The 26,012-nt window shown below is 44.0% G+C and overlaps 1 long non-coding RNA gene across 1 annotated transcript; it reads right to left on the bottom strand.

Moving 5' to 3' along the window:
* Window positions 1-11,823: 11,823 nt before the first annotated feature.
* LOC116978787 lies at window positions 11,824-12,001 on the bottom strand. The gene is made up of 2 exons (XR_004413552.1): window positions 11,964-12,001; window positions 11,824-11,933 (listed from the first exon to the last, which is right to left on the bottom strand). It is a non-coding gene; the product is annotated as an uncharacterized LOC116978787 (long non-coding RNA).
* Window positions 12,002-26,012: the final 14,011 nt, after the last annotated feature.

The raw sequence follows: 26,012 nt of genomic DNA, 5'->3' as shown, positions 1-26,012 counted from the left end.
AAATTATCAAGAGGTCTAGGGTGGGGGAGGGATGGAGAGAGAGAGAGAGGGAATGCAAGGGTTACTCAAAGTTAGAATAATCAATATTCATGCCGCTGCCTTGTAAACTGCCAAAGCAAAATATGTGTGTGGCCACACTCTGACAGTGGAGGAGGCCCAGGACAGAAAGGTCACTATGTGAGTGGGAAGGGGAGATGAAATGTTTGGCAAATGGAAGATTTTTGGTGTCAACTAGCATCTGCAGATCCTTCTTAAACACTGTTCAGTACATGCGTTGATCGGGTGCTTTACTAGTAAACACAAGGAACTTCAGATGCTAGAATCAAGAGTCAACTTTTCAAATGGCTGGAGTAACTCAGCGGGTTAGGCAGCATCTCTGGAGGAAAAGGATAGGTGACATTTCAAGTCTGAACCCTTCTTCAGACTGATTGTAATAGGATAGAGAAAACTGGAGGAAGAGGAGTGGGAGTGCGTCACAAAGCCAGACAAGTGATAGGTGGATACATGTGAGAGGGAGAAGGGTTTAGTTTAGTTTAATTTAGTTTTGTTTAGAGATACAATGTGGATACTGGCCCTTCGGCCCACCGAGTCCATGCTGATCAGCATTCACCCTGTGCTGTATCTCTAAAGTCTACAGTTTAAAGTTTGAGTTTCTTTAATTTATTGTCTCATATACAGAGGTACAGTGAAGTTTTTGTTGCATGCTAACCAGTCAGCGGAAAGATAATACTTGATTATAATTGAGCCATGCACAATTGTTCAGATATAGGATAAAGGGAATAATGCAAATAATGTTTAATGCAAGCTAAGTCCAGCAAAGTCCAATCAAAGAAAGTCCAATGAGGTAGATAGTAGCTCAGGATGCTTCTCTAGTTGTTGGTAGGATGGTTTAGTTAGTGTGAAGGGGTGTTTGTTGGTTGGCGCAGACTCGACGGGTTGAAGGGCCTGTTTCCACACAGTATCTAAACTAAACTAAATATCGGTGGATTATCCTTCCTTCAGATTCTTGCTTTCAGGTGCATAACCTGCTTTTGCATCTCAAAGGGAAAGTAAGCATAGAGATTTAGGGCATTAATTTATAACAAGGAACCCGATTGTCTGGTCTGTTTTTGTTTGTATTCTTTGGTGCTTTCTGTTTGTGTATTATCTTTTACTGTAAAACTGAGAGTTACACGGTATTCAAAGGATGTTTTGTCTGAGGAAGTTTGTGGATTAAGTGCTCACTACCAGACTCAGGAACAGCTTCTTACACTCCATTATCAGGCTGCTATGCGGTCCTTCTATAAGCTAGAGTACTGTCCGATTCACCTCTAACCCATCAAGGACATTCAACTCTACAATGCTGAGAACTATATTCTACACTGTGTCTTCCCCTTTGCTTTATCTGTTGTACTTCAGTTTGACTTGATTGTGTTTATTGATTGATTGACTGAAAAGCACATTGTGGAAATAGGCCCTTTGGTCCATCGAGTCCATCTATCGCCCGTTCACATTGGTTCTATGTTATCCCACTTTTGGAACACTGCTCACACACTAGAGGCTATTTACAGAGGGCCAATTATCCTACAAAACCGCACGTCGTTTAGACGTGGGAGGAAACTGGAGCACAGGAGGAAGCCCACACAGTCACAGGGAGAATGTACAAACTCCACATAGACAGCATCTGAAGTTAGGATGAAACCCGAGTCTCTGGCGGTGTGAGACTATATTCTGCACTTTATATGTATCTCTTTACTCTACCATTTTATAGACTTATTTATAGACTTTTAGGGATAGAGCGCGTAAACATGCTCTATGGCCTACGGAGTCCAAACCAATCAGCGATCAGCCCATGCACTTATACCATCCTACACACTATGGACAATTTTTACAACTTATGGAAGCTGGGACTTTGTATAGTCCCTGTATAGTCCCAGGATGGGACTATACAGAAATGTTGCTGGTCTACTTTGTACCTTGTTTAGTTTTAGTTCAGAGATACGGCATGGAAGCAGGCCCTATGGCCCACCTAGTCCACGACAACCATTGATCACCAGTTCAAACTATTGTTTAGGAAAGAACTGCAGCTGCTGGAAAAATCGAAGGTAGACAAAATTGCTGGAGAAACTCAGCGGGTGAGGCAGCATCTATGGAATGAAGTAATAGGTGACGTTTCGCATCGAGACCTTTCTTCAGACAGGTCTCGACCCAAAACGTCACCTATTCCTTCGCTCCATAGATGCTGCCTCACCCGCTGAGTTTCTCCAGCATTTTGGTCTACCTACCAATTCATACTAGTTCTTTTATCACAGATTAGCAAGGGTATCCAAGTTTATGGGGTGAAGGCAGGACAATGGAGTTGAGAGGGAAAGATTAATCAGCCATGATTGAATAGCAGTAGATTTGATGGGCCAAATGGCCTAGTTTTGCCCGTTGAACCTATGAACATCCCATTTAACTCTTCCACTCCCTACACAATGCAATTCAGTTAATTTCATTGCATTTCCTCAATAGATAAGCAGCAAATAAGAATTTGTTCCACACAGAGGGAGAAGGAAAAATCTTCAAACATTTGACTTCAACTGGAAATTGGAAGAAACTTTGGATTTGCAGCAGGTGCCAGTCTTAGATCTTCATTCAATTTGAAAGGTTTGTGTGTGAGCATCTATTGTATGAAATGCAACAGCAGGTGAGCCTGCTAAATCGGTATTGAAAGAAGGAGGAAGCACCTGGGTCCCTGCACTCCCAAATGAGCTGCCCTTTCCCCATTCACAGGCATGTCGATGAATGCACTGAGGGCACGGTATACCTGAACAATGATGCGAACAGGGATCTATTGTACTTCCATCTCTGTTCACACACAATCGCAGGGCCCTGCAGTTCCCACAGTGAAGCACAATACACTTTTCACACAAATTGTTATTTAAAGGTAATTATTCTGAAGGTAAGGTTCCAAATGTGGTAAACAATCTGTTGGACATTCCTAGCATAGTCCTTTTTGTTCTTCAGCTTTAGGTTTCAGCAACAACTCTGATCTGCAGTTCACTACTCTCTCTCTCTCTCTCTCTCTCTTTCTCTCTCTCTTTCTCTTTCTCTCTCTCTCTCTCTCTCTCGCCTGTCTTTCTGTATTTCTATCTATCTTTTTCTCTCTTTAACTTTTTTTCCTCTTTCTAGTTCTTTCGTTCTTATCTTTCTCTCAATCTTTCCTCCCTGTCTCTCTTTCTCTTCTTTTTTTAACTCAGTGGGTCAGGCAGCATCTGTGGAGAAAAGGAGTATTTAGTCTGCTCCACTGCGACATCTCTTCAAGTTCTGCCTACTATGAAGAAGTTCCCCTCTCTCTGACGGGAGTTCTGCAACACCCTCTCTCACTGCTTCCCTTTTGTGATGCCTGCTGCTTTCTGGGTCTATGACCACATTTTAACCAGGTCTGTAGGTTATTTGGCTTCTGTAAATTGCCCCTGGTGTGTAGGATGTAAACGTGGGATAACATAGTGCTAGTGCATTGGTGATCGCTGGTTGGCGCAGACTCGGTGGGCCAAAGGGCCTGTGTCAACGTTGTATCTCTAAACTAAACTAAACTAAACTAAATTAATCTGTTCTTGTTTTAATACAGGGGTCAAAATGCTAATTGCTTCCCACTTTTTATCCACGCACCTGTCAAATAAATAAAACAAACAAATAAATGTTAAACACAAAATGAATCACCCCTTAACTCACCATGCATTCTGAAGACACTCTGCCTGAGAACATGATTTATTAGTTGTAGATCGGAAGGATACAACAGTAAGAACTGTGTCAACAATTAAAATATTGATTCATCTGTCAATATCTGGTTATGATTTATCGTTCAGAATATATTTGTTCACTGCCGACGATAATGTCAGATCCAACGTGTCTCGGGCTGAGAGTGAGTCTATGCCGAACGTAATAACATAAAATTGTAAAATACAGGATATTTGTTCACCCCAGCCTGCTCCACCACGCAACAAGATCATGGCTGATCTTTCATCTCAGCGTCATTTCCTTGCTTTCCTGTTTCGCTTGATTCCTTTAATATCCAGTGATTTAGTTTCTGTTTTAGAGATACAGCATGGAAACAGGTCCTTCAGCCCTTTGAGTCCACACCGACCATCGATCACCCGTTCAAACTAGAATTAGAATTAGATTAGAATTAGATTCCTTTATTGTCATTCAGACCTTTCGGTCTGAACGAAATTATGTTGCCTGCAGTCATACACAGAATCAATAATAACAAAACATACAATAAACACAAATTAAACATCCACCACAGTGAGTTCACCAAGCACATCCTCACTGTGATGGAGGCAAAGTCTTAGTCTCCGTCTCTTCCCTCCTTGTTCTCCCTCTGCGCTGAGGCGATTGATCCAGGCCGGAGATGCCGTCCTCCAGTCCAGCGGACCTCCGTGGTGATGTCGCCGCCGCCGAAAGCCGGAACGCCGTCTCCGCTCCGAGAAGGCCCGCCACAGCATCAGCTCCGGGCCGCCGCCCCAGCTCCGGGCCGCCGCTCCCGCTCCAGGCCGCCGCCCCAGCTCCGGGTCCCGCAGTCTCCGCTCCAGGCCGCCGCCCCAGCTCCGGGCCGCTGCCCCAGCTCCGGGTCCCGCAGTCTCAGCTCCGAGCCCCGCTGCATCAGCTCCAGGCCTATTTCCACGCCATCCCACTTTCTCATCCACTCCCTACACACAAGGGCCACTTTCACAGAAGCCAATTAACGTACAAACCAGTACGTCTTTGGGACATAGGAGGAAACCGGAGCACCCGGAGCAATCCCATATGGTCAAAGGTTCTCTTTTGGGTGACACGGTGGCCCAATGGTAGAGTTGCTGCCTTAAGGCACCAGATACCTGGGTTTGATCCTGACTATGGGTTCTGTCTGTACAGAGTTTGTACGTTCTCCCCATAACCGGGTGGGTTTCCTCCGGGTGCTCTGCTTTCCTCCTACACTCCAAAGACGTACAGGTTTGTACTTGGCTTCTGTAAAATGTAAATTATTCCTCGTTTGTAGGATAGAACTAGAGTACAGGTGATCGCTGGTCAGTGCAGACATGGGGGACCGGAGGGGCTAATTTCCAAACTGTATCTCTAAAACTAAAAGTAAACTAAAATTAAACTGAGTTGCAAGAAAAATGAACTGCAGATGCTGGTTAATACCAAAGATAGGCACAAAGTGTTGGAGTAACTCAGGGGGTAAGGTAGCATCTCTGGAGAAAATGGATAGATGATGTTTCAGGTCGGGGCCCTTCTTCAGAATGAATCTCCAGAGATGCTGCCTGAGCCACTGAGTTACTCCAGCACTTTGTGTCTAAACTCAGCGCGTCAGGCAACATTTTTTTTGGGGGGGGGGGGGGGGGGTTGAATGGATAGGCCATATTTTGGGTTGGGACACTGTCTCAGTTTGGATATTTTACGTGGCCAAATTCGACTTAAGTAACTTTATTTGAAAATTTTCAAGCAATATTTATTTGAGCTTCATGAATCAAGTAGGCCGACCACTCAATATATTAATAGGCTTTCAAAATGGTGTCATGAATTTATGGTTAATGCATTGAATTCTCTGGTTACATTCAATGTGAAGGACTTATCTGACTGGACAGAATGCTGCTGTTGGCAGAGTGAGGTCACATCATATGGAACATAGTACAGGTCCACCACAGATTTTCCGGCAACTGATGGCCCGGCGCCTCCTTTAATCTGGACATGATATGAGAGAACACTTGAAATCCCAACCCCCATGGAAGTCCCCCTGAAAATATGGTGCCTAGGCCGGGTGAGGCAGCCTATCTCGACCCCATCTTAGTTTAGTTTAGTTTAGTTTAGAGGTATAGCATCGAAACAGGCCCTTTGGCCCACCAGGTCCACACCGACCAACGATCCCTGCATATTAACACTATCCTACACACACTAGGGACAATTTTTACACTTACCAGGCCAATTTACCTACACACCTGTATGTCTAGGTGTGTAGGTAAATTGGCCTGGTAAGTGTAAAAATTGTCCCTAGTGTGTGTAGGATAGTGTTAATATGCATCGTCTTTAGAGTGTGGTAGGGAACCAAAGGTCTTGGAGAAAACACACGCATGTCACGGGGAGAACGTACATATAACGGACAGCATCTGTAGTCGGGATTGAACTCAGGTCCCTGGCGCTGTCAGCGCAGCGCCACCGTGCCATCCTGATTAAAGAAAGTTCAAAGGTCTCCAATGAGTTAGATGGGAGACAATTACTTCACTCTAGCTGGAGGGACAACTGTTCAGTTGCCTGATAACAGCTGGGAAGAAACTGTTTCTGAATCTGGAGGTGTGCGTTTTCACACTTCTGTACCTCTTGCCTGATGGGTGAGTGGAGAAGAGGAAGTGAGTGATCTTTGATTATTCCCAATTTTCCAGGATTATAACTGTCTGCAATGTTTTATGTGGTTTAGTCTTAATAATGGTATTCTGACAAGGAGGATGAAAGTGCCTCTGATCTTCTATAGCAAGAGAATTCAAAGTAGTGATAATGCCACCTTGGAAGGCTTCATATGCAGCAGTCTATGGGCTGGTGACAAGGCTTTATTCTACGGGCCTCTGCAGGCCCTTTTAGTGTTGCTTGCTGTTCACAGATTAGAGTGCCAGCAGAGAGAGATCAGAGGGGATTTAAAATAGCTCTTTGTCTCTGCACAGTAGATGAGAAACCTTAGTGCCTCTGAGGTGATAATGAATCCAAAATTACCTTATACTTCTGGGAGAAATGTTTAAATCCAGCCCAATTTCTTCTGTCATCTATAAAGAATGTGAAATAGATTCTGGGGAGACACAATTCTAATTGGGGAAGGATTGTTCCATTTATAATAGTGTGTATTGTCGAGGCACCATGGTGGCTCAGCGGTAGAGTTGCTGCCTTGCAGCGCCAGCCTTGGGTTCGATCCAGACTATGAGTGCTGTCTGTACGGAGTTTGTACGTTCTCCCTGTAAATGCGTGGGTTTTCTCCAGGTGTTCCGGTTTCCTTCCATCCTCCAAAAATGTACAGATTTGTAGGTTAATTTGGCTTTGGTAAAAATTGTAAATGTGTCGGATATTGCTAGTGTACAGGGGGCGCTGGTGGGTGGGCCGAAGGGCTTTTGTCTCTAAACCAAATTAAACTAAACTAAACTAAACTAAAGTGTGGTCCACTCTTTTACCGAGTCAAAGTCAGAGACATACAGCATAGAAACAGGCCCTTCAGCCCATTGTGTCCTTGCTGACCATCAATCTCCTATTATTATGAATCTTACATTAATCCCATAATTTATTCTTCACACATTTCATTATAAGTATAGAATTGGGATATTTTGTTACAAAATGTTGAGTAACTCAGCAGGTCAGGCAGCATGCTGGAGAAAGGAAATTGGTGACGTTTTTCGGGTTGAAACACTTCTTCAGACTCTCCAGTGTCTGCAGAAGGGTTCCATCCTGAAATGTCACCTATTCCTTTTCCCCAGAGATGCTGCCTGAGCCGCTGAGTTACTCCAGCATTTTGTGTCTTCCTTAGTGTAAACCAGAATCTGCAGTTCCTTCCTTCACATGTTATGATACAGTTGTACAAGATGTTGGTGAGGCCACACCTGAAGTATTGTACTCAGTATAGTGTGAAAACGTCACCCCTCAGATTCCTATTAATGATTCAATAATTCACAGATGCTTTATTGTTATATGTACCTAGGTACAGTGAAATTGTTGATTTTGATTACTTCCTATTCCTATAAATGTTTCCTATCAAATCTTTCCAATCAGATCAGCAGTTCCTTAGAGTCATAGTCATAGATTCATACAGTGTGGAAACAGGCCCTTTGGCCCAACTTGCCCACACAATACGAAACAATACATTGTACAATAGATACAATTTATTTATCCCAGGATTGAAATTGATCTGCCATCAGTCATAAAACACAAGATACATGAAATATGAAATTAAAGTGGCGAGTGGAAAGGATTGGGGATGTGCAATGATTGGGGAGGCGGGATGGGTGAGGAGGGGGGGGGGGGGGGGGGGGGGCGGGGGGGATCAGTCTACCCCATGACAGAAAGGGGAGATGTATAGTTTGACAGCCACAGGGACGAAGTATCTCCTGTGGCATTCTCTACTGCACCTTAGTGGAACCATTCTATTGCTGAAGGTACTCCTCAGGTTCAACATGTCCTCCCCTGCAATACGCCGACCAACATGTCCCATCTACACTAGTCCCACTTGCCAGCATGGGCCCATATCCCTCTAAACCTGTCCTATCCAGGTATCTGTCTAATTGTTACCCCTCAGCATGTCCTTATTATATTATTCTTTTTGTGTGAGCATTTTGTGTACAAATAAACTGCCATATTTTCCTGTCAGTAACTACACAAATCAATACAATTGTCTAAAATAGTCTGGATATCCCAAAAGACATTTGACCCTTAATATATAATTGCGACTTTTCCTTTCCTTTCAGGTTTTGCTGATGAATGCACATGTTAAACAAATCACAAAATGCTGGATTAACTCAGCAGGACAGGCAGCATCTCTGGAGAGATCCTAATCAGAAAAAGGGTCTCGACCCGAAACGTCACCCATTCCTTCTCTCCAGAGATGCTGTTTGACCCACTGATTTACTCCAGCATTTTGTGTCTATCTGTGGTTTTAACCAGCATCTGTAGTTTCTTCCTACACATTAAACGATTCACACTGTTCTCCCAATCTCTAGTTCACCATCCCTGTCATGCTCAATTGAATCTTCTAACAGGATCTTGCTGGGAAGCAGTACAACAGTATCTAATGATTATCACAAGTCTTTTAGATCACAATCTGTTTTGGCATCATCTAATTACAAGATATCAAATCAGTCCCAATTTATGTAAAATTAGGCTCTTTTATCTCAGGATAGTCTGTGCCAAATTCTCTGTTTGATAACACCCCTTTGTGGACCCCTGGGATGTTGTATTACATTTAAGGGGCATTACAGATGTAGGTTGTTGTAGATATGTTTAAATTTTAAACGTGTTTCCAGGAGAAAACACTCCAGTCATCAGAAATAATCCAAATTGTCATCCAAATGTTTTGAGATGTAACATCTGTGTGATGTATTTATCTGGCATTGTAATAGGAGTTTGTTGAGCAAACATGAGTATAGAAGTTGAGAGGTCAAGTTGCAGTTACGTAAGATGTTGGTGAGGCCGCATTTACATTCAGCTTTCCATGTACCTGTCTAGATATTTCTTAAACGTTGCATTAGTACCTGCCTCGACTAACTCCTCCGGCAACTCGATCCATTCACCTGCTACCCTTTATGTAAAAAAGGTTTCTATTAAATCTTTCTCCCCCACCTTAAATGAATGTCCTCTGGTTCTTGGTCCCCTTACTCTTGGCAAAAGACTCTGTGCGTCCACCCGATCTATTCTTCTCATGAGCTTGTACATTGATCATTGTACATTGATCTAGAATGTTCTATCAACAATTTGTCTTCTTGCAACCCAGAATTAGACCATTCGGCCCATCTGCTTCGTCATTCAATCATGGCTGATCTAACTCTCCCTCCAAAACCCATTCTCCTGCCATCTCCCCATAACCTCTGACACCCATACTAATCAAGAATCTATCTATCTCTACTTTAAATATATCCACTGACTTGGCCTCCATTACCTTCTGCAGCAAACAATTCCATAGATTCACCACCCTCCTACTAAATAAATATCTCCTCATTTCCTTCCTACAAGAACTTGCAGGTAGAAGAGATTAGTTTAATCTGGCATCATGCTCTGCGTAGGCACTATTGGCCGATGGGCCTGTTCCTCTGCATCACTACTCGAATTTCTATTTAATGGATGTGGTTTATGTTCATAAGCCATTGGAGCAGAATTAGGCCATACAGAAATTCATAAGTTCTATGTGCAAAATTAGGCCATTTGGCCCATTAAGTTCACTCCGCCATTCAATCAATCTATCTTTCCCTCTTAACCCCATTCTCCTGCCTTCTCCCCATAACCCCTGATACCCGTACTAATCAAGAACCTGTCAATCTCTGCCTTAAAAATATCCGTTGACTTGGCCTCCACTGCATACTGTGACATGAATGCCACAGATTCACCACCCTCTGACTGAAGAAATTCCTCATCGTCTACTTTATAAAGGAACGTCCTTTTATCCTGAGGCTATGGCCTCTGGTACTAGACTCCCACTAGTGGAAACATCCTCTCCACATCCACTCTATCCAGGCCTTTCACTATTCACTAAGTTTCAATTAGGTCCCCCTCAGCTTTCTAAACTCCAGCGAACATAGACCCAGTGCTGTCAAACAATCATCATACGTTAACCCAGACATCCCCAGGATCATTCTCGTAAACCTCCTCTGTACCCGCTCCAGCATCAGCACATCCTTCCTCGGGCCCAGAACTGCTCACAACTCTCCAAATATGGTCTGATCAGTGACTAAAAAGCCTTAACATTACATCCCTGTTTATCTATATTACTAAAAGTCTGTTCTTGACCGGTTTTGGCCATCTGTGCTGCGATTTTCGAGAGAACGCCGCCACTTACGGCCGTCATTTTTGGCCACCTTGCTCAGAGCCCCCCTCTGCCGTATGTGTGCCGAGGATTTTTCCTGTCGATGAAAAATGACAGAGATATTAATGTTTTTACAAAATTCCCCATTCTCTCTGCTGCCCCTGCTGGCGGCAGGGGGGGGGGGGACTATAAAACCAGGAAGTGGTGTGCCTCAAAGTCTCTTCAAGATGGAGGAAGGCAGAGGGTCATGTTTCACATGTCTACTCAAATGTAAGTGTCCTTAGTGGTTCTAAAACGCTTGCAGAATGTATCTATTGGTTCTAAAATGTTTGCAAAAAGTGTCTATTGGTTCTAAAATATTTGCAAAAAGTGTCTCTTTTGGTTCCACAATGCTTGCAGAATGTGTCTTTTTTGGTTCTAAAATGTTTTTTAGGTTCTCCCCCCCTTTTCCTCTACCCCCCTCTCCCCCTCCCCTCTCAGCACACCCTCTCTCTCCCCCTCTTTCCCCTCTCTCCCCCTCCCCCTCTCTCCCCCCCTCTCTCCCCCCTCTCCTCCCCCCTCTCTCCTCCCCCCCTCTCTCCTCCTCCCCTCTCTCCTCCTCCCCTCCCTTCTCTCTCCCCTCCTCCACCCTCCCTCCCTCCCCTCCAAACCCCCTCCCCTCCACACCACCTACCCTCTTCCCTCCACCCTCCCCCCTACCTCCCCCTCCCTGCTCCCCACCTCTCCCCCTCACCCCCCTCAGCACCCCCCCTCTCTCTCCCCCTCACTCTCACCCTCTCTCTCTCCTCCCCTCCTCCCCCACATTTCCCCCTCACCCACCCTCCCTCTTCTCCTCCTCTCCACCATCCTCTCCCTCTTGCCCCTCACTCTGTTTCTGTCTCTCTCTCTGTCTCTGCCCCTTCTCTCTCTGCCCTCACTCTCTACCCCCCCCCCCCTGTCTAGGTGTGACTGCAAGTTGGGGGCTATGCGTCAGTAGATAGGGTGTTTATGGGGTAAAAGGAGCAAATTTATAATATTAATATAATATCAAGTGGGGTAATTAGCGTGAGTGCGGGGGGGAGGGGGGGGGGGGGATAGTTAGTGTGTGTGACGCTGCATGCCGCCTCCCCCCCCCCACAACCACACATTGGGGGAACAGACCCAATGGGTCTGCACTTGGTCTAGTATATTATAGTCCTCTCAAAATAAATGTTAGCCGCACACACCTCCTGAGCTGCTTGTACTTCCAGAAATTTTCTGAGTATGATTCTGATAATCAGGGAGAGAATAATGGTTTGTTAGAAGGAACAGTAAAGGGCCTGTCTCACTTAGGATAGTTTTAGGTGACTGACGACGACTGTCACAGTTGTAGCAGGTTGCCAAAAAACGGGCGACTGGACCCCCTTTCGACATAAAATTTGAAATAGAATCATTACTTTAACAACAACAAAAACAACAAAGTCAGCTCCGGCAACAACCTACGTCTCCTGGCGACAACCTACTTTAACCTGACGACAACTACGACAGCACCTACGTCAGGAGAAGTCAAGCTAGGCTCATTGGCGTCAAACCCACTGTCTCTGTCTGTCTCCGAAAAATGTTCAACATGTTGAAAATCCAGTGGCGACCAGAAAGACGCTATGACTTTTTGGGCGACTGAGGAGACTACTCACGACCAGACAGGTGACACCCTGGCGACCATGTGGCGACAGCCTAGTCGCCTGTAGTCGCCTAAAAAATAGACTAAGTGGGACAGGCCCTTAAAGCTTTCTTTTATAAATTTAAATAAAACGTACTGGGAGTTTGAAATAAAAAGAAAAAACCCAGAAATAATGTAACTGTTCTTTAACTGCAAAGTACTTTGACAACTCACGATGCAGCCTTTTGTTTCCCTTGTAATAAGTGAATCTTGTTAAATATTTTCCCAAGCAATTCAGTCATTTCATTTCTCTGTATTTGTTCCATTAACCTTGCACCTTATTTATGATGATTGGTACCATTAATGTATTTCTCCAGTTTCCAAGAATTTAGTTAGATTCTTCTTTGTATGCATTATCCAACATCTTTGGCATCACTCATGCCTCACATGTCTGCCTCAACTCTTCAATTATATTAACAATGACAGAAACCTTGTTTTTACTATAGATTTTACTTTAGAGATACAGCATGGAAACAGGCTCTTTGGCCCAGTTAGTCCATGCTGACCAGCGATCACCCTGTACACACTAGCATTATCCTATACACCATGGACAATTTACAATGTTATTGAGGTCTCCTTCTCCTTCTCCTTCTCCTTCTCCTTCTCCTTCTCCTTCTCCTTCTCCTTCTCCTTCTCCTTCTCCTTCTCCTTCTCCTTCTCCTTCTCCTCCATCTCCTTCTCCTCCGTCTCCTTCTCCTTCTCCTCCTTCTCCGTCTCCTTTTCCTTTTCCTTTTCCTTTTCCTTTTCCTTTTCCTTTTCCTTTTCCTTTTCCTTTTCCTTTTCCTTTTCCTTTTCCTCTTCCTCTTCCTCTTCCTCTTCCTCCTCTTCTCCTCCTCCTCCTCCTCCTCCTCCTCCACCTCCTCCTCCTCCTCCTCCTCCTCCTCCTCCTCCTCCTCCTCCTCTTCCTCTTCCTCTTCCTCTTTCCATTTTCCATTTTCCTTTTACCTTTTACCTTTTTCCTTTTTCCTTTTTTCTTTTTCCTTTTTCCTTTTTCCTTTTTCCTTTTCCCTTTTCCCTTTCCTTTTCCTTCTCCATGATCATATTGAATGGTGTTGCAGGCTCGAAGGGCCGAATGGCCTACTCCTGCACCTATTTTCTATGTTCTATGTTTTCTTCTCCTTCTCCTTCTCCTCCTCCTTCTCCTTCTCCTTCTCCTCCTCCTCCTCCTCCTCCTCCTCCTCCTCCTCCTCCTCCTCCTCCTCCTCCTCCTCCTCCTCCTTCTCTTCCTCTTACTCTTCCTTTTCCACTTCAATTTCCTTTTCCTTTTCCTTCTCCTTTTCCTTTTATTTTTCCTTTTCCTTTTCCTTCTCCTTCTCCTTCTCCTTCTCCTTCTCCTTCTCCTTCTCCTTCTCCTTCTCCTTCACCTTCTCCTTCTCCTTCTCCTTCTCCTTCTTCTCAGCCTAAAGTTGTAGGACAACTTGTTCTATTTGATCTTATTTGATTGTGCACACCAGGTTGCTTGCATTCGTCGAAACAGGGCGGACCACGTGAAGGTTGCAATCTCCCACCCCTTTATTGAGGTCAATTAACCAACAAACTTGTATGTCTTTGGAGTGTGGGAGGAAACTGGAGCACTCAGAGGTCAGAGAGAAAATGTACAAAGTCGGTACAGTCAGCACCAATGGTCATGATCAAACCCAGGTCTCTGGCGCTGTAAGGCAGCAACTCTACTCACTATGCCATCCTGTTGTTTTGAGCTTCCTGTTCTCTCTGTTAGAATAAATGAAATTGATAAATAAATAGCTGGAAGAAAATTCATGAGCAAATCAAAGCATCCCAATTAATCCAGAAATTTATGGGCTATTATTCACATTGTGAAATATAATTTTGAGAAGATATTAAATGTGCTAGTTTGTTTACTACATTGTTTTTATCATAAACCATCTGATATAAAATAGCTTGTATAAGCACTTTTTTTTAAACCTCCAAGATAATGAGGTGCTACAGCAGTAGAGTTGCTGTTTACAGTGCCAGACCCAGGTTTGACCTTGTCTACGGGTGCTGTCTGCACGGAGTGTGTACATTCTCCCCGTGACCTGCATGGGTTTGCTCCGAGTGTTCCGATTTCCTCCCACACTCCACAGACGTGCTGGTTTGCAGGTTAATTGGCTTTGGTAAAATAGTAAATTGTCCCCAGTGTGTAGGATTGTGTTAGTGTGTGGGGATCGCTGGTCGGCGCAGACTCAGTGGGCGGAAGGGTCTGTTTCCGCCCAGTATCTCTAAACTCAAAAACTAAATAATGAGGTTAGAACGATGAACAATAAAAAATGCAGGGTCAAGCTTCAAAAGGTTACCTGTGTATTAAGCTACTATATGTCTTCCCAAATCCCTGCTGTGGTCACATAAGCAGGAAAAGGTTGGACAGTAATCAATATGAAGCAGTAACCACACAGTATTTCATGTCTAACCATTAGTATCTGGGAGGTTATAAATGTCAAAGTGCCTACGTTGCAATCCAAAAATAAAAGGCAGAAATGTTTAGCTAGTTCCTCTTTAGTTTCTTTCACCAAGGACTTCTGCTTCCTCTTCCTGAAATGTTAAGATCAAGTTTTCTCAGTCAAGCAGCTAACAATTGTTTGGTTGTGGTACCGAGCATTGTTATAGAACGCCACAAGGTTCAATCACATGCAGCACAAGAATGCACTGATAATCGTTTGTGTGCGTATGTGTGTGTGTACAGATATGTATGTGTGTGTGTACAGATACGTATGTATGTGTGTGTGCGTATGTGCCTATTTGCGCATATATGTATCTGTGTATGTCAGTGTGTGCATATATGTGTGTGCGTGTGCATATATGTGTGTGCGTGTGTGTATGTTTGTTCACGTATATGTATGTGCCTGTGTGTCTCTGTGTGTGCGTGCGCATATATGTTTGTGTGTGTGCATGTATATGTGTGTGTGCATATATGTTTGTGTGTGTATGCATGTGTGTGCATGTGTGTGTGTGTGTTTAGCTTGGTTTAGTTCAGTTTAGAGATTGTTTAGACGTGGAAACAGACCCTTCGGCCCACCGAGTCCGTGCTAACCAGCGATCCCCACACACTCGAACCATCCTACACGCACTAGGAACAATTTACAATTTTACCAAGCCAATTAACCTATAAACCTGTATATCTTTGGAGTTTGGGATGAAACCGGAGCACCCGGAGAAAACCCATGCGATCACAGGGAGAAAATGCAATCTCCATGCAATTAGGATCGAACCTGGGTCTCCGGCGCTGTAAGGCATCAACTCTACCACGACATCACTATGTCATCCTAAGTATAGTTCTCAGCATTGTAGTGGTGTCTTTTTGTATAGTGTTATCTGATCTGTTTGGATAGCATGCAAAATAAAGCTTTTCCCTGTACCTCGATACATGTGACAATAATAAACCTAAACCTAAACTAAGCTTCAGTGTGTTTCCATTGTGTCCCTTACACTACAGTCCCTCAGCACATACTCATGCAGTCTGGAATGGGCCAGCTGGTAACATTCCCTGACAGACATATTCTTTACGAGGATTATCCCATTAATAAATGGCTTAGGATATGATGTGGGTTTGACAGCACTCGGCCTGTACTCGCTGGAGTTTAGAAGGATGAGAGGGTCCCACATTGAAACTTACCAAATAGTGAAAGGCCTGGATTGAGTGCATATGGAGAGGATGTTTCTACTAGTGGGAGAGTCTAGGACCAGAGGCCATAGCCTCTGAATAAAAGGATGTAACTTTAGATAGGAGATGAGGAGGAATAACTTTAGTCGGAGGGATGCAAATCTATGGAAGTCATTGCCACAGAATGTTTTAAGGTGGAGATTGACAGATTCTTGATTAGTAAGGGTGTTAGGGGTATGGGGTGACGGGAAAAGAATGGATTGAAAGGTAGATCAGCCATGATTCAATAGCAGAGTAGACTTGATGGGCCGAATGGCCTAATTCTGCTCCTACAACTTGTGAAATTATATTGATCTTCTCGTTGTTCTGCACCACTAGCCTCTCATTCATGGGCATTAAAACATCATTATCAGACCACAGTGTTTTACGTGCAAATGTGTCGCTGTGCTCTACTAATGGTGTGCACATCATGGGTACTCCGAGTCATTCTTGTGCCATTAAAGAGAAGTCCTTACTTTTATCTCCTGCAGGGGTCTTGAAGTGTAGTGGAAAAAATAAAACGATGGCCTCCACGGCTTTTTTAAGAGGGTAATTATTTCATCAGCACCAACCAGAGGCAAGATGTTTCAAATCATCTGAATGCCATTCAGAAGAGATGACACTGCTGAGAAGGCTATCAGAGTCTCAGGTACACAAGATGCAATTCCAGACCTCAGGGAAACATGCTGAGGGACGCACTGAAGCTTGGTACAGCCTATGCCGAGGCTCTGTGGGGGTGACCACAGTCTCTGTGGGGGTGGACTAGGGTCATAGAGTTATACAGTGTGGAAAAAGACCCTTCGGTCCAACTAGCCCACACCGACCAACGTCCCATCTACACTAGTCCCACCTGCCTGTGTTTGGCCCATATCCCTTTAAACGTGTCCTATCCATGTACCGGCCCAAATATTTCTTAAGCATTGCAATATTATCTGTCGCAACTACCTCCTCTGGCAGTTCGTTCCATACACCCACCACCTTCTGTGTGAAAACGTAACCCCTCACTGTTCCTATTAAGTCTTTCCACCCTCACCTTAAACCTATGTCCTCTGATTCTTGATTCCCCTACTCTGGGCAGGAGATTCTGTGCGTCTACCCGATCTATTCCTCTCATGGTTTTGTACACCTCTATAAGATCACCCCTCGTCCTCCTGTGCTTCAAGGCATAGAGTCCTAACCTGCTTAACCTCTCCCTATAGCTCAGGCCCTCGAGTCCTGGCAACATCCTTGTAAATCTTCTCTGAACCCTTTCCAGCTTGACGACATCTTTCCTATAACATGGTGCCCAGAACTGAACACAATATTCTAACTGCAGTCTCACCAATGTCTTATACAACTGCAAAATGACTTCCCAACGTCTATACTCAATACTCTAACTGATGAAGGCCAATGTGCAATGGTCCTTCCGCTGCTGGACATGGTATGGTGGACCCGACCCTCAATTGAGGGAAGGGCTATCACCCCAAAGGGCCCAAAAGTGGCAAGGGTGCCTGATATCATGATAGTTCTGTCTTCTTCTTGCGTACGTCGTGCACAGCCTAAAGTTGTAGGACAACTTGTTCTATTTGATATTATTTGATTGCATTCATTGAAACAGGGTGGCCCACGTGAAGGTTGCAATCTCCCACCCCGATAGTCTGTGTAAACTACCAAATACCATGCTAATGAATGTATGTATAGCAGCTGAGAATGTCAGAAGAGTTTTTGCACAGTTCTTGTTTTGTATATATATTTTTATTCTGAATAAAGCTTATTTTTGGAAATAAAAATTGATAGCAAGGATTAGAATAATTGAAGTTTCAGCACAATGAAGGGCATTAGGCCTATGAAGGATTAAAAAAATACTAATCCCCTAAATCTCATCTCCTGTCTTTCAGCACGTTGCTAAAGTGAGAGACTTGAAAAATTTGCATTGTTTTTAATTATTGTAAATTAGGTGAGATTTAATTTAGTTTTTGTTTAGAGATACAGCGCAGAAACAGGCCCTTCGACCCACTGAGGCCACGCCGACCAGGGATTCCTGCACACTAACACTATCCTACACACACTAGGGACAATTTACAATTATACCAAGCCAATTGGCCTATAAACCTGTATGTCTTTAGAGTGTGGGAGGAAACCGGTGATCCCGGAGAAAAACATGAAGGTCACGAGGAGAAAGTACAAACTCCATACACACAGCACCCATCGTCAGGATCAAACCTGGGTCTCTGACGCTGTAAGGCAGCAAATCTACCACTGTGCCACTGAGCTGCCCTAATAGGTATCTAATAGGAATATATAATAGGAAGATCTAATAGGAATGTTCACCATTAGAAAAGATGTACGGGTTGATATGTTTAGTTTAGAGATACTATGTGGAAACAGGGCCTTTGGCCCACCGAGTCCACGGCGACCATTGATCACCCGTACACTAATTCTCAGAAACATACGGTAGTGCTTGCAACAGCTGATTTATGCCAAGATTATCTGCACGCTGCTGTTCATCTAGGTTGCTCCTCTGAGTTTTTGCGCGGGGGAGAACTTTTCCTTAAATTCCATTCTTCTGGGGGCTGTTTCTACAGACCTTCTGTCATAAGGAAATGAAAGGTATCAATCATGCTGCACATTTTGACATATGCATGTTCACATAATCAATAAAGGGACCAATAGTTGGATGCCATTCTGGTTGCTCTGTTGAATTCTGGAATTGTTCTTTGATCATTTTATTTTGTTATTTGTTGTGCATTTGATGAATTATGAGAGTAATTTTGTATCGTGGCAGCTGCTCTGTAGTTTCTCAAGCTGGTTATTTACTTGGGAGCTTTTATGAGTTATTAGAGGAAGAAAACTCGTTTAAGAGTTGAATGCTTGCATTGGAAATTAGTACAGGTCCAACACCAAATTTCTTTTAATCCAGACACAATTATGAGAGCACATTTGAAATACCCCCCCGGAAGTCCCTTCAAGAATGTGGCACCTAGGCTGGGAGAGGCGGCCAATCTCGATATCATTGGGACTTCTGCGGCCGTTTGGCGGATCGGATTTGCTCCCTGCAGTCTGGAATTCTAGCTCGGTCGGAGCCGGCAGATCCGTTCCCATAACTGACTTCCATGGCCGAACTTTATGGGCCGGTATCTCGGCCCCCCAATGCCATGACCTCTGTTGGTCCGGCAAAATGGATAATACGACAAGGCTCTGGAACTAATGGGGCTTTTTCACGGGGCGAGTTGACGCAAGATGTCACCAGAGTGAAGAGGTCGTGGTCCAGCACGAGTCTCGCACGATATAACGGGGGTAGATAAAGAGTTCCCACGGTACTCGGCATTTCTGTTATTTGTGCGAGTGACTTGTCCGTTTCCCGAGCTTTCGCGTTAAATCTTGAATGAACATCGTGAACTACACGTGACACAAATGATGTAACTTTTTTTTTCACACACTATATATATCCTCCCTTGGTTGAATTGGCTCATTTGGAGACATATTTTACTGTGTATGTGGGAGACACAGATGGACTGAGCACAGTACCTCGGTCTTACTGTGTGTGGGAGAGGGGGAGAAAGAGACGTACACTCACAGAGGCAGAGTCTCTCAGCCTGTGTAAGAGGGAGGGAGAGAGAGAGAGAGGCACACACAAGGTGGATGTGAAATCTCACCTGCCTGTTTCAGTGACAGACACCCGCCGCCAGTAAATGAAGACACCCCCATCTGTCTCCCCCTCCTCTCCCTCGACTCCCCCACCTTTCCCTCCCAACTCCAGTCCCGTCCCGACCCCCTGGGAAACTGAATAGAGCAACAATATAGATATAGAAACTGAAACAATATAGAAACTGAATAGCGCAACATGGCAAAAACATCTCTGACACGCTTTACCCCCTTTCTTTGAGATTTTCTGGGAGCCATCTCTGCAAGTGTTCCTGTTAAAAAGATTATCCAACAATGACAATTGGGTGGGACGTCCTCGAAGGACACATGTTCCCTTGTCGATATTGAGACCACGTTTTTTACTCACCTTCTGTCCCCACTGTCCAGCTTCCGGGTTTACCGTTCGCAGGAGTTCCCACGCGCTATATCTCTAAAATCTGAAGTTAGGTAATGTCTAAAGGAACTGCAGACGCTGGTTAATGCTGGTTAATACGCACAGAAGGACACAAAATGTTGGTGTAACTCAGCAGGTAAGTCAGATCTGGGAGGAAAAACATAAAAAGCTGGAGTAAGTCAGCGGGTCAGGCAGCATCTCTGGAGAAAAAGAATAGGTGACGATTCGAATCGGAACCCTTCTTCAGACAGCCTAATCGGAATTGAGTCTGAAGATGTGTCTCGTCCCGAAACATCAGCTTTTTTTCTCCAGAGATGCTGCTTGACTCGCTGAGTTACTCCAGCTTTTTGTGTCTGTCTTCGGTTTAAACCAGCATGTGCAGTTCACTCCTTACACGGGTCTCTGTACAACATTGATTGGTAGCGTTCCGGACCCCTGGACCCGAGGACTCCGACCTGTATCTCTCAAAGAAGTACATGTGAAAAATTTCTCACGGACCATAAAAATGCGTAACCTTTCAGTAAAGTCCCTTTTAAAGTCCCTTTTAAAGATTATAGTTATTTTCTTGAATCTCATTAACATAACTCATGAATAAGTTGATGTCCATATGCGGATGCAAATATTTATTTTTATTTATTTTTTAAATTCAATCCCACAGAAGATAATTTTTACTCACCTTCTGTCCCCTCTGTCCAGCTTCCGGGTTCACCGTTCGCAGGAGTTCCCACGGTACCCGCAAGAGTTATTACGGATATCGCACGGATATCGCACTGGCCATTACGTCCATATAATGTTGCAATACTCAACCACAAGTGTACAAGTCAATCTTGGAGAAATTCAAACTTTCTTGAATTTTCTCCCGAGTGACCAAGTTACACGATGACCTGCCGTTAGCGCTACGGTGGTCCACGGTGGTCCACGAATGCCGTACTGTTATCGCACGAGGTTCCCACGATGTTAAACTCCGGTTAACTCTTGCGTCAAGTCGCCCCGTGAAAAGGCCGCTTAAGGGTGCCGGAAGATCAGTGGTGGACCAATAATAAGTATGTTGTACACTGTGCTGTCTTGTAAACTTGCTGAAATTCCACGTTCATTAAAACCTATTTCAGGGAATCGTGCAACACACTGTTGCAGAGCAGTGGCTTGTTCAATTAGTCCCACTCCTCTGCCCTTATCTCAGGGCCTAGCAACACTTCTCCCCTTCCAATCTTTGTCCATTTCCCTCTACGTTATTATGCCTTAAGACCTTTGAGTCAACTACGATAGACACAAAGTGCTGGAGTAACTCAGCGGATCAGACAGCATATTTCGAAAAAATTGATAGGCAACGTTTCGGGTCAGGACTCTTCGTCAGACCTATTTTCTGTTTGAAGAAGGGTCCCGACCCGAAACATCACCTATCCATTTTCTCATGAGATGCTGTCTGACCCACTGAGTTACTCAAGGATTTAGTGTTAGTGTTCGTCTTAACCGGCTTCTGCAGTTCTTTTTTATTGCTCATTACGCATCTGGTCAGGTAATATTTAGTTTAACTTAGTTTAGAGATACAGCGCAGACACAGGCCCTTCGACCCATCAAGTCCGCGCAGACCAGCATTCATTCCCCTATCCTACACACAAGGGACAATTTACAATTTAACTGACGCCAATTAACATGCAAACGTGTACGTCTTTGGAATGTGCGAGGAAACCGGAGCGCGCGGGGAAAACCAATGAAGTCACAGGGAGAACGTATAAACACCATACAGACTGCACCCGTAGTTGAATCCGGTTCTCTCACGCTGTAAGGGAGCAACTCTACCGCTGCGTCACCATGCCGCCCTCTGCACCATTTTGAATAAAATTATAAGATAACATAAGGAATAGGCTACATTCCTTCTTAACGACTACTTTATCATTCATGGAATTGAACGATCCCTCAGTACCTTCTGTTCCTAGTGTTCAGGAACTCCAACGATCACAGCCTCAAGAAGACAGTATCCATCAGCACTCTCACACAGAGGGTATTGGTGCGAGGTTCACTGCCTGAAAGGGTGGTAGAGTCGCATTTGAGCAATACTTGGGTGAGTTCCTGGTCAGTTGGTGGCACAGTGGTGCAGTGGTAGAGTTGCTGCCTTACAGCACCAGAGAACCTGGTTCAATCCTGACCATGGGTACTGTCTGTACAGAAATTGGATTTTCTTCACATGACCGCGTGGGTTTTCTCCGGGAACTCTGGTTTCCTCCCACACTCCAAAGACATACAGCTTTGTGGGCTAGGAAGGAACTGCAGATACTGGTTGAAACCAAAGATAGACACAAAAAGCTGGAGTAACTCAGCGGGGCAGGCAGTATTTCTGGAGAGAAGGAATGGCTGACGTTTCGGGTGATTCTAAAGAAGGATCTTGACCCGAAACATCACCCATTCCTTCTCTCCAGAGGTGCTGCCTATCCCACTGAGTTACTCCAGCTTTTTGTGTCTATCTCAGGTTTGTGGGTTAATTAGTCTCAGTAAAGATTGTAAATTGTCCCTAGTGTGTAGGATAGAGCTAGTAGTACGGGGTGATCTTTGGTCGGCACGGATTCGGTGAGCTGGAGGGCCTGTTTGTGCACTGTATCTCTAAACTAAACTAAACTAAACTAAACTAAACTAAACTAAACTAAACTAAACTAAACTAAAGTTGTGATCTTTGGGGTTACGGAACAAGCGCTGGAAGGTGAGATTAGGCTGGGTAGCAGTGTTAAGACCAACCCAGTGCCACTGGCGTGCTCAATCTCGCTCATCGAGCGATGAATTCACACGATCATACAGTACTGAAATAAACCCTTTGACTATCCACCACTCAGTTACACCAATCTTACACTAATTACATGCTTTAAAACACTCCACATTCCCATTAACACCCACCATATTCTGCCTCTACCGATACACCAGGGGCAATTTATGATGGCTTATAAACCCTCCAACCTGTACGCCTTTACGGGGGGGGGGGTGGGTGGCGAAGTTATGGATAAACACATAAAGTTTCTCTGGAACACATGCCAGAGGAACTTTATGCGTTTACAGTAAGAAGTGCAATATACACATAGGCAACACCTAAGGTCACAATTGAACCCAGGATTCTTGGTTCTACCAGCTACACAGTCTGGTTTAAAGACAAGCATGGAAACAGGTCCTTCGATCCATTGAGTCCGTGCCAACCAATTCATATAAGCCGATTAACCTACAAACCCGCACGTCATTGGCAGTGTGGGAGGAAACCAGATTATCCTGAGAGAATCACAGGGAGAACGTACAAACTCCATACAGACAGCACCCGGAGTCAGGATTGAACCCAGGTGTCTGGTGCCATAAGGCAGCAAATCTACTGCTGCGCCACAGTGCTGCCCTTTATATAAGTATTCCAAAAGTCACAGTCTCTGCCCTAATAAACTCCACAGATGCGCAATCCTCTGAGCAAAGATTTCTCACCTCATGTTTAAATTCTACATCATAATTGCAGGCTGCAACATAATTTTGTCTCATCTGTGTCCCTTTTGTCAATTATTGTAAATCACCTTCTTTGATTACTATCCAATGAAAGACATTTTGATAGCTTATTTGCACATATATCAAACGCCTTCATGATTTTGAACGCAATGAAATCTTCCATTAATCTTCTCTGCTCTGAGAGAAACACAATACCTTCACCTGTCTAAGCTTCCAATGCCAGTGTACTGTAGATGTCCTATGTTCAGCAGTAGGACTTTCCCATGGGAGTTGGAAGGTCAGTACAATGGCACAGATAGAACAGACTTTAGACTTGCATTTCACACTATTGACTCATCTACACCTTATGTTGCCTCAGAAAACCAGCATAATCAAAGACCTGTATCACCCTGGTCTTTCCTTCCCCCTGCTCCTGTCCGGCAGAAGGTACAGAAACTTGAAAGCGCGCACCGCCAGACTCAGGAACTGCATATTCCCCTCTGTTTTCAGGCTTCTAAATGGTTCTTCCATAAGCTGGGGTCCTGTTCAATTCATCTCTACCCCATTGGACTTTATCAATGGGACTGATGCTCAATAATGTGCTACAATGCCGAGAACTATATTCTGCACTCCATAGCTTCTCTTTTGCTCTATCTGTTGTACTTCACCTTCTGGGCTTCACCTTCTGAGCAGCTGGGCTTGTACACTCTGGGGTTTAGAAGGATGAGAGGGGATCTCATTGAAACATATAAGATTGTAAAGGACTTGGACACGCTAGAGGCAGGAAACATGTTCCCGATGTTGGGGGAGTCCAGAACCAGGGGCCACAGTTTAAGAATAAGGAGTAAGCCATTTAGAACGGAGATGAGGAAACACTTTTTCTCACAGAGAGTGGTGAGTCTGTGGAATTCTCTGCCTCAGAGGGCTGTGGAGGCAGGTTCTCTGGATGCTTTCAAGAGAGACCTAGATAGGGCTCTTGAAAATAGCGGAATTAGGGGATATGGGGAGAAGGCAGGAACGGGGTACAGATTGAGGATGATCAGCCATGATCACATTGAATGGTGGTGCTGGCTTGAAGGGCCAAATGGCCTACTCTTACACCTATTGTCTATTGTCTATTGTCTATTGTCTATTGTACTAGAGTTTGAACTGTTGTATCTACATATGTTATATCTGAACTGTTTGGATAGCCATCAGAACAAAGCTTTTCACTGTACCTCAATACATGTGTATATAATAAACCTAAATCTAAATCTGGTTTAATTGCAGTAAGACTTTCGACTTCACAGATAGAACAAAGAAACAGGGATTTCAGCCCACTGAGTTGGAACCAACCAGCGATAACACTGTACATTAACACTAGAGACAATTTACAGAAGCAAATTAACCTGATCTTGAGTGATGTCTGTTTATAGTTTGCATGTTCTTCTTTTAACCTTGTGGGTGTCTTAAACCTACTTACAGGGTGGAAACAGGCTCTTTGGCCCATTGAATCCATGCCGACCATTGATTACCCATACATAGTAGTTTCATATTATCTTACTTCCGCAACCACTCCCTAGGGTCAATGTACAATTTTACCAATGCCAATTCACCTGCAAACCCACACGTCTTTGGGATGTGGAGGGAAAGCGGAGCACCCGGAGGAAACCCGCATGGTCAAAGGGAGACTGTGCAAACTCCACACAGACAGCACCCAAGGTCAGGGTTGAACCTGGAATTCTGGCACTCTGAAGGGGCAGCTCTACCAGATGTGTCACCGTGTCACCCTCCAGATGCACTGGTTTCTTTCAAGATTCAAGATTCAAGAGAGTTTATTGTCATGTGTCCCTGATAGGACAATGAAATTCTTGCTTTGCTTCAGCACAACAGAACATAGTAGGCATGACTACAAAAACAGATCAGTGTGTCCATATACCATTATATAAATATATACACACATGAATAAATAAACTGATAAAGTGCAAATAACAGAAAATGGGCTATGGATAATTCCACTTTCCAAAAACGAGTGTACGGGTGATCGATGGTTGGTGTGGACTTAATGGGCTGAAGGGCTTGTTTCCACGGTCTAAACCAAATAAAAACAGAATGGGATTACTCTGTTAGCCAGCATAAGACTCGATGAGCCAAATGGCCTTCTGTGTTCTGTGGAAATGTGAAAGAATATTAAAAATTGAAAATACTCATCGTTTTGCTCATGCAATGCATGGCATAACCAAATACACACAATTTAAAATGTAAAACAAATAATGCACATATTTATCTATCACGGTGATTTGATGCAAGATAGCTTGATGCGAAAAATATGAGCAAATATAATAACATTAAAGGCAAGTAAAAATAGGTTAGAATATCAGTGTTTCATGTTTATTAACTAGATTGGCTGCGTTTGACTGACTTTATTAGCAATCTGCAGAGCTGGAGTTATATGGAAACCACATTTCTATTTGCTGTTAGTCTCTCATTAAAAACTAGTTCTCGTAAATGAATGATGTACTTCAATAGTGAATGTGTTTGTGTTGCAAAGGCTAAAGTATAACATTTAAGGAGTTTGCTTTTTTTTCCTTCGGATGCCAATAAGTCGATGTTGTACTTGTGCCTGTTGGTATTACTCTCTCAGACATGGGTTGGGACAGAGATTGACAAGGTAGGTCTGGTGGACAATCAGGTACAATCGGATTTACTCAATCAGCTTATTTTTTTACAAAATTAAATATATTCAGTTATTTTCAATTACATT

Source organism: Amblyraja radiata, chromosome 11, assembly GCF_010909765.2.
Source record: "Amblyraja radiata isolate CabotCenter1 chromosome 11, sAmbRad1.1.pri, whole genome shotgun sequence".
Lineage (NCBI taxonomy): Eukaryota > Metazoa > Chordata > Chondrichthyes > Rajiformes > Rajidae > Amblyraja > Amblyraja radiata.
This window is presented reverse-complemented; position numbering and strand designations above follow the sequence as displayed.